Below are 9676 nucleotides of genomic sequence, written 5' to 3' on the forward strand. Positions count from 1 at the left end.
TAGAACCAGACTAGTCCTTTAGGTCCAGTAGAACCAGACTAGCCCTTTAGGTCCAGTAGAACCAGACTAGCCCTTTAGGTCCAGTAGAACCAGACTAGTCCTTTAGGTCCAGTAGAACCAGACTAGCCCTTTAGGTCCAGTAGAACCAGGCTAGTCCTTTAGGTCCAGTAGAACCAGACTAGCCCTTTAGGTCCAGTAGAACCAGGCTAGCCCTTTAGGTCCAGTAGAACCAGACTAGCCCTTTAGGTCCAGTAGAACCAGACTAGCCCTTTAGGTCCAGTAGAACCAGACTAGCCCTTTAGGTCCAGTAGAACCAGACTAGCCCTTTAGGTCCAGTAGAACCAGACTAGCCCTTTAGGTCCAGTAGAACCAGGCTAGTCCTTTAGGTCCAGTAGAACCAGGCTAGTCCTTTAGGTCCAGTAGAACCAGGCTAGTCCTTTAGGTCCAGTAGAACCAGGCTAGTCCTTTAGGTCCAGTAGAACCAGGCTAGTCCTTTAGGTCCAGTAGAACCAGGCTAGTCCTTTAGGTCCAGTAGAACCAGACTAGCCCTTTAGGTCCAGTAGAACCAGACTAGCCCTTTAGGTCCAGTAGAACCAGGCTAGCCCTTTAGGTCCAGTAGAACCAGACTAGTCCTTTATGTCCAGTAGAACCAGGCTAGTCCTTTATGTCCAGTAGAACCAGGCTAGCCCTTTAGGTCCAGTAGAACCAGACTAGTCCTTTATGTCCAGTAGAACCAGGCTAGTCCTTTAGGTCCAGTAGAACCAGACTAGCCCTTTAGGTCCAGTAGAACCAGGCTAGTCCTTTAGGTCCAGTAGAACCAGGCCAGCCCTTTAGGTCCAGTAGAACCAGGCTAGTCCTTTAGGTCCAGTAGAACCAGACTAGTCCTTTAGGTCCAGTAGAACCAGGCTAGTCCTTTAGGTCCAGTAGAACCAGACTAGTCCTTTAGGTCCAGTAGAACCAGACTAGTCCTTTAGGTCCAGTAGAACCAGGCCAGCCCTTTAGGTCCAGTAGAACCAGACTAGTCCTTTAGGTCCAGTAGAACCAGGCCAGCCCTTTAGGTCCAGTAGAACCAGACTAGCCCTTTAGGTCCAGTAGAACCAGACTAGCCCTTTAGGTCCAGTAGAACCAGGCTAGCCCTGTTGTAGGAACCAGTTTAGCCCTGTTTGGCCCTGTTGTATAAACCAGTCTAGCCCTGTTTGGCCGTGTTGTATAAACCAGTCTAGCCCTGTTTGGCGGTGTTGTAGAAACCAGTCTAGCCCTGTTTGGCGGTGTTGTAGAAACCAGTCTAGCCCTGTTTGGCCCAGTTGTATAAACCAGTCTAGCCCTGTTTGGCCGTGTTGTATAAACCAGTCTAGCCCTGTTTGGCGGTGTGGTATAAAGCAGTCTAGCCCTGTTTGGCGGTGTTGTAGAAACCAGTCTAGCCCTGTTTGGCCCAGTTGTATAAACCAGTCTAGCCCTATTTGGCCCTGTTGTATAAACCAGTCTAGCCCTGTTTGGCAGTGTGGTATAAAGCAGGCTAATGTCATGTCCACATTCTTCAGAGTTCTGATAAGGATGATGTCATCCAGCTTCTGAGCCAGAGGAGGAGGAAGAGGAGGAGGAGGAGGGGAAGGGGAAGGGGGGGGGCAGGGGAAAAAAAAGCAAGAATGAAAGGCAATGGAGGAGGAAAATCTCTGACTTTCCTATTGGCTGTGAAGTTTTCAGGCTTCTTGTGATTGGTTGGCAGATGGCTGGAAGGGAATCCCAGCAGGACCCTCTCTCTCTCTCTCTCTCTCTCTCCACTCTCTCTCTCTCTCTCTCTCTCTCTCTCTCTCTCTCTCTTCTCTCTCTCTCTCTCTCTCTCTCTCTCTCTCTCTCTCTCTCCCTCTCTCTCTCTCTCTCTCCCTCTCTTTCTCGTGGAGTGAAAACAAAAACACACCAGTCAAGCCCGGCTGCCAGTTCAGTCTGGAGAGTCTGGAGAGAGAGAGAGAGAGAGAGAGAGAGAGAGAGAGGAGAGAGAGAGAGAGAGAGAGAGAGAGAGAGAGAGAGAGAGAGAGAGAGAGAGAGAGAGAGAGAGAGAGAGACTGAATAGGAGCGTGGCTGCAGACAGTAATAGTAACACTAGGAGTTGCTAGTGAATCTCTTCCATTGTCTGCAGTACAATCATGAGAATAGTATAATAAACTAGGGTACTACTCGGGAATAGTAGTGAGAATACTCACTAATCTACTTCTAGCTAGACTGTAGTCAGAGGCTGTTAATCTGCTGCTTCAAAGCTGAAACTGGTAAGATTCTAATGTCTTCTATTGAATGATTATAATGTATTCTATTGTATGATTATAGTGTCTTTATATTGTATTATATTGTATGGAGAGTTGTTTATTATATTATATGGAGAGTATTATAATGTATTATATTGTATGGAGAGTAGTGTATTATAATGTATTATATTGTATGGAGAGTAGTTTATTATAATGTATTATATTGTATGGAGTGTAGTTTATTATAATGTATTATATTGTATGGAGAGTAGTTTATTATAATGTATTATATTGTATGGAGTGTAGTTTATTATAATGTATTATATTGTATGGAGAGTAGTTTATTATAATGTATTATATTGTATGGAGAGTAGTTTATTATAATGTATTATATTGTATGGAGAGTAGTTATTATAATGTATATTGTATGGAGCGTAGTTTATTATAATTAGGGATGTCCGATATTAACGGCCTACCGATATTATCGGACGATATTGGCATTCAAATGTAATATCGGAAATGATCGGTATCGGTTTTCAAAAAAAATCTTTTCTTTTTTACATTTATTTAACCTTTATTTACCCAGACAAGCAAGTAAGAACAATTCTTATTTATTTATTGTCAAAAGTATGCATATGTGTTAATTCCACGACAAGAGATATGTAATGTTAATTACCTGAAAATATATCGGTACCGGTTGATATCGGTATCGGAAATTAAGAGTTGGACAATATCGGTATATCGGATATCGGTAAATATATGTAGTAGTAGTAGTACTAGTAGCAGCAGCAGCAGCAGCAGCAGTAGTAGTAGTAGTAGTAGTAGTAGTAGTAGTAGTAGGTTAGTAGTTAGTAGTAGTAGTAGTATAGTAGTATAGTAGTATAGTAGTAGTAATAGTAGTAGTAGTAGTAGTAGTAGTAATAGTAGTAGTAGTAGTAGTATAGTAGTAGTAGTAGTAGTATAGTAGTAGTAGTAGGTAGTAGTTAGTAGTATAGTATATAGTAGTAGTAGTAGTAGTAGTAGTATAGTAGTATAGTAGTATAGTAGTAGTAGTAGTAGTAGTAGTAGTAGTAGTAGTAGTAGTAGTAGTAAGTAGTAGTATAGTAGTAGTAGTAGTAGTAGTAGTAGTAATAGTAGTAGTAGTAGTAGTAGTATAGTAGTATAGTAGTAGTAGTAGTAGTAGTAGTATAGTAGTATAGTAGTAATAGTAGTAGTAGTAGTAGTAGTAGTATAGTAATTGTAGGAGGAGGAGGAGGAGGAGGAGGAGGAGAGGGGGAGGAGGAAGAGGGGGAGGAGAAAGTACTTTATAAAGTGTACCTACTGTTCCAGCAGAGACCGCAGCTTTCATATCTACCAGCTGACACCTGCACTAACTACTGGAACACATGGACCTGACTGCTGGGCTGGAGAAGGTGAGAAAGAAAACCTTATTTGACTGTGGTGGATGTGTTAGTTTTTGAAGTCTCTGTGGTCTGAGGTGAGTTGTGTGTTTAGTTCTTAAGTCTCTGTGGTCTGAGGTGAGTTGTGTGTTTAGTTCTTATAAGTCTCTGTGGTCTGAGGTGAGTTGTGTGTTTAGTTCAGACCTGTGGCCAGTGTCCTGTGTGAGTAGATTTCAGTTGTCTTCAGTCAACCTGTACAGAGCAGGACCTTGACCCTATAACCCTAACTATCCAGAGCTGGTATGAAAAACAGCATGGATTGTTTTGAGCACGTACTCGACTGATCACCGTCGACATTGGTATAGGAATAGAGCTAGCTGAACTATCCCTTTAATCTTTTGTAACCCAGGAGGACATACCTGGGACAGAGGCTCATTTCAACCATACTTTACAAGTGCTTCTGTTATGCTTGGCAGATAATCCTATTGGCAGATCCGAGTGACAGGCCGGGTCCAATTTTAGCTCCTGGCCCAGATAGCTGGAGCCACTTCTCATCCATCCAGGTCCAGTTGGTGTCAGTAAGTAATCCTCACAGACTTCACCTGTCAGCAGCCTGGGGACCGTTAGCTCACTATGACAACCTGAACTAGACACATACATGTATGACGGTAATCTCACTCGTCTATCAAGAATGCCATGATATTATAGAGGCGAGCATGTTATTATTATCATCCCAGAGGTAGTAAGACAGAACAGTATCACAGTTTGGGATCAGCACCATCACCTTGGTGGAAATAGCCACCACACCTCTCTGGCGCTGGAAAGAAACACCATCACCTTGGTGGAAATAGCCACACCACACCTCTCTGGTGCTGGAAAGGAACACCATCACCTTGGTGGAAATAGCCACACCACACCTCCTCTCTGGTGCTGGAAAGAAACACCATCACCTTGGTGGAAATAGCACACCAACCTCTCTGGTGCTGGAGAGAACACCATCACCTTGGTGGAAATAGCCACACCACACCTCTCTGGTGCTGGAGAGAAACACCACACCTTAGTGGAAATAGCCACACCACACCTCCTCTCTGTGCTGGAAAGAAACACCATCACCTTGGTGGAATAGCCACACCACACCTCCTCTCTGGTGCTGGAAAGAAACACCATCACCTTGGTGGAAATAGCCACACCACACCTCCTCTCTGGTGCTGGAAAGAAACACCATCACCTTGGTGGAACTAGCCACACCACACCTCCTCTCTGGTGCTGGAAAGAAACACCATCACCTTGGTGGAACTAGCCACACCACAGAGTCCCAGAGGGGTTTTACCGTCAATTCACACATTGTTTCAACTCGTGGCTGCTGGCCAGGAATGCAGCGCTGCCATGTTGTCTTTGAGCTGTGAACCGCAGTCTGTCTGTCTGTCTCTCTGTCTGTCTCTCTGTCTGTCTGTCTCTCTGTCTGCCTACACTGTCTGTCTGTCTGTCTGTCTGTCTGTCTGTCTATCTATCTGTCTGTCTGTCTGTCTGTCTGTCTGTCTGTCTGTCTGTCTGTCTGTCTGTCTGTCTGTCTGTCTGTCTGTCTGTCTGTCTGTCTGTCTGTCTGTCTGTCTGTCTGTCTGTCTGTCTGTCTGTCTGTCTGTCTCTGTCTGTATGTCTCTCTCTCTGTCTGTATGTCTCTCTGTCTGTCTGTCTGTCTCTCTGTCTGTCTCTCTGTCTGTCTGTCTCTCTGTCTGCACACTGTCTGTCTGTCTCTCTGTCTCTGTCTGTCTGTCTGTCTGTCTGTCTGTCTGTCTGTCTGTCTGTCTGTCTGTCTGTCTGTCTGTCTGTCTGTCTGTCTGTCTGTCTGTCTGTCTGTCTGTCTGTCTGTCTGTCTGTCTGTCTGTCTGTCTGTCTGTCTGTCTGTCTGGTCTGTCTCTCTCTCTCTCTCTCTCTCTCTCTCTCTCTCTCTCTCTCTCTCTCTCTCTCTCTCTCTCTCTCTCTCTCTCTCTCTCTCTGTCTGTCTCTCTGCCTGTCTGTCTGTCTCTCTGTCTGTCTATATGTCTGTCTCTCTGTCTGTCTCTCTGTCTGTCTCTATGTCTGTCTCTCTGTCTGTCTATATGTCTGTCTGTCTACACATTGTATGTCTGTCTCTCTGTATGTCTGTCTGTCTGTCTGTCTGCCTCCAAGACCTCACATACAGTACCCAGTGCAACAGACGCACATGGTACTATGATCTTACATCAAGTTCACGTTTCAAGGTTCTTTATTAGTCATAAGTATGTTAACACAAGGTTTTTATTAGTCATATGTATATTAACATATCAACGGTTCAACGGTACAATGAAATGTGTTGGACGCGAGAACAGGTCAGCTCAGCAATAGGAGCATTAGACTCATTGGAGCACTAGTCATAAAAGATCAAATAAAACAAGAGAATGGATTAACATAGTAATGGATTAACATAGTAAATAGTACAACACTACATACATAGGAAAATGAGGATGTGTAAAGGTAAAGGTGTTGTACAACAGTGTTGCACAAATGTAATGAGATATGAGAGAATGAAATTAGATGAATAGAATATAACACTATATACATATATGACAATGAGGACAAAAGTATTGTACATTGGTGTGTAGCAGTCCAGGTATCAATAGCAGCAGTCGTGGTTTTTATGTAAACAGTGCAGACAGCAGGTAAGCAGATGTGCAAAGTGGATATTTAGGTTTATGAGTTGAGATGCCTGGTGGCCTGGTGGTAGAAACTGACTGAGTCTGGTGGTAGAAAGTTAGAAACAGACCCTGAGTCTCTGGTGGTAGAAACTGACCTGGAGTCTGGTGGTAGAACTGACCCTGAGTCTGGTGGTAGAAACTGACCCTGAGTCTGTTGGTAGAAACTGACCCTGAGTCTGGTGGTAGAAACTGACCTGGAGTCTGGTGGTAGAAATGACCTGGAGTCTGGTGGTAGAAACTGACCTGGAGTCTGGTGGTAGAAACTGACCCTGAGTCTGGTGGTAGAAACTGACCTTGAGTCTGGTGGTAGAAACTTTACCTGGAGTCTGGTGGTAGAAAACAGACCCTGAGTCTGGTGGTAGAAACTTTACCTGGAGTCTGGTGGTAGAAACTTTACCTGGAGTCTGGTAGTAGAAACTTTACCTGGAGTCTGGTGGTAGAAACTGACAGTGAGAACAGTCTGCGTGCTGGGTGGCTGTGGTCCTGTATCTTCCGCCAGAAACCTCTGTCAGCTGGTCAGTTGGTCAGTGACTCAGGGAGAGGTTGAAGATGTTGGTGAACACCTCTGTCAGCTGGTCAGTGAGAGGTTGAAGATGTTGGTGAACACCTCTGTCAGCTGGTCAGTGAGAGGTTGAAGATGTTGGTGAACACCTCTACCCATGGTCAGATTATACCTGGAATACCGTCCGGCCCCGCCGGAGCTTTTTGGGGGTTGACCCTTTGAAGGACCGTCTCACATCATCAGCCATCTGCAGGGTCAGTGTGACAGCCCTCCTGTCCACGACGTCGAACCAAGCATAGAAGGTGTTGAGCTCGTCTGGGAGTGATGTGTTGGGCTGCACAATATACAGTACATATACAGAACTCCCTCTCCCCCTCATCCGAAGCTAAAACCACCTGTTCACACTTGCCTTCACGCAACACGGCCCCGCTCCCAAGTAGCCCACCCCTGACTCTTTTTAAGCCACAGATTCCGTTGTTTTGTTTTGTTTTGTTGTTTGTTTGTTTGTTAATTTCAACCACTTCATCCAATTGGACAGAACTTGCCTCCTTTTTATTTTATTTTTTATCTCTTTTATCTTATTAGTTTTTTATTTTGTGTTACTATACACAGATCTTTTATGTATTTTATTATATTTTTTCAATTTTATTTCTTATTTTTTCCATCCTTTCCTTGTACAGTGTCCTTGAGTCTGAGAAAGGCGCTTTTCTCTTAAAATCCAATCTATTATTATATTATTATTATTATTATTACATACAGTACACAGTAAAACACACACACATGGTACAATGACAACTTGACCTCACATACAGTATGTACAGTACAACACACACACATGGTACAATGACAACTTGACCTCACACACAGTACGTACAGTACAACAGACACACATGAGCAGGTCAGACGTGGCAGGATCATTAAAATACTTTCCTACTTTTCAGCAACACAGAAATGCTGCAGAGTAGAAAGGTCTGTCTGTTTCTTCTCTCTCTCTCTCTCTCTCTCTCTCTCTCTCTCTCTCTCTCTCTCTCTCTCTCTCTCTCTCTCTCTCTCTCTCTCTCTCTCTCTCTCTCTCTCTCTCTCTCGCACGCTCGTATCGTATGGTGCTATTGGTATGGTGTTGAATTGCACCATAGATTATTTAAGTACAGAAGTGGTACTTGGTACCATAGTATTATTTAAGTACAGTTGTACTTGGTAGTATTGGTACTTGGCACCATGGTAAAACTAAATGACCATAAAACTACCATGATAGTGATTGTAGGGAATAATTAACTAATCAGCTACATCCTCACTTCACTGGCTCCCTGTTAAGTATAGGCTTGACTTTACGATCTGTCTCCTCACTTACAAAGCCCTCCACTCCCTAGCACCTGCTTACATCTACAACCTCCTTCAACACTACACTCCCTCCCGCTCACTCCACTCACCCAACTTAGCCCTTCTGAGCACACCACACTACCTACCGCCTTAAGTCCACAGAAAACAAATCATTCTCCTCCTCTGCTCCCGACTCTGGAATCAAATCCCATCACACATCAAAGAAGCCCCATCCGAGGCGGCTAGGTGGTGTAGTGGGCAAGGCGCTCGCCACCAACGCTGGAGACGCTGGGTTCGAGCCCAGCTCTCGGCGTTGCTACCAGCTTGGCTGGTCGCTCATACTAACACAATTGGCAGTGTTAGGGGTGGGAAAGCTGGCGGGTGGGTCCTGGGCGTTGTGGACAGCGACTCCTACAGTTCGGTCGGGGCGCCTGCACAGCGAGGGTAGGATCTGGAGGGAGGTAGTGTGACCTCCCACACGTTACACTCTCCCGGTGAGAGTCCGCGCTGCCAGCTGGCTGCCGGCTGGCTGCACATGTGTCGGAGGAAAGCATGCGACAGTCTCCGGCCTCTCGGACCAACAACCAGGAAGGGGGTTGGGAATTGGCATAACGACTAACAGTGGATGGGAGAAAATCTTAAAAAAGGAGATAATAAAAAAATAAAATAAAATAAAAATAAAATACCCATCCGTAGAAACATTTAAGCCCCACCTCAAAACCCACCTGTTCAACCTTGCATACCCTCACTCCTGACCCTCCACCCCCTGCATCACACATCTGTACACACTTATATATTAGTATTATTATTATAATTTTTTAATTATAATTTATTTTAATTCTCTCTCTGTCTTGTCTCTAAGCTGTCTTCCTTTCTCTGTAGTATCCCCACCATGTTGTCATTGGGAAAGTCCATGTACTGTGTTTGTCATGTACTGTGTTTGTCCATATACTATAATGCAAGGCGCTATATAAAATACATTTATTATTATTATTATTATTATTATTATTATTATCTCCTGCAGATCCTTCCTAGACAAACAAAGACCGCTCGGAGAGGTCGAAGGTCAGGGTCACCCACAATGCACTGACCTTGGAGTAACATGGGGTTCAGTGTTGGTAGACGTTACAGATGTTGTCTCACAGCTGGAGCACAGTGCTCTCTGGTCCACTGCCCCCCCCCCCCCCCCCCCCCCTCGCCAGTGCTCTTATCATACAGCATTCCTCTCTGCTTCCTGTTCGCATACTTCACATGTCCAGGATACCAACACTGCTATGTCTGTCCGACACGCTAAATATAATATCACCTCATTATCTACTAAAATGTCAACGTGTCAGGAATGTAAGAAAAGCAGCCTTTTATCCCAAGGGCTCCAGAAAGCTGCTCAGCGCTTAATTGACCGTGTCAACTTTCAGCTCAAGCAAATGAAAGAAAAACATTCAAATCAAGAGTTATGCGGTTTTAAGACACGAGGTGCACTATTACCAAGGTCTTATCTGCGCCCAAAATATGACTCAGGTT

The sequence above is a fragment of the Notolepis coatsorum genome (genome assembly GCF_963971535.1).
Source record: "Notolepis coatsorum genome assembly, chromosome: 6".
In the NCBI taxonomy this organism is placed as follows: domain Eukaryota; kingdom Metazoa; phylum Chordata; class Actinopteri; order Aulopiformes; family Paralepididae; genus Notolepis; species Notolepis coatsorum.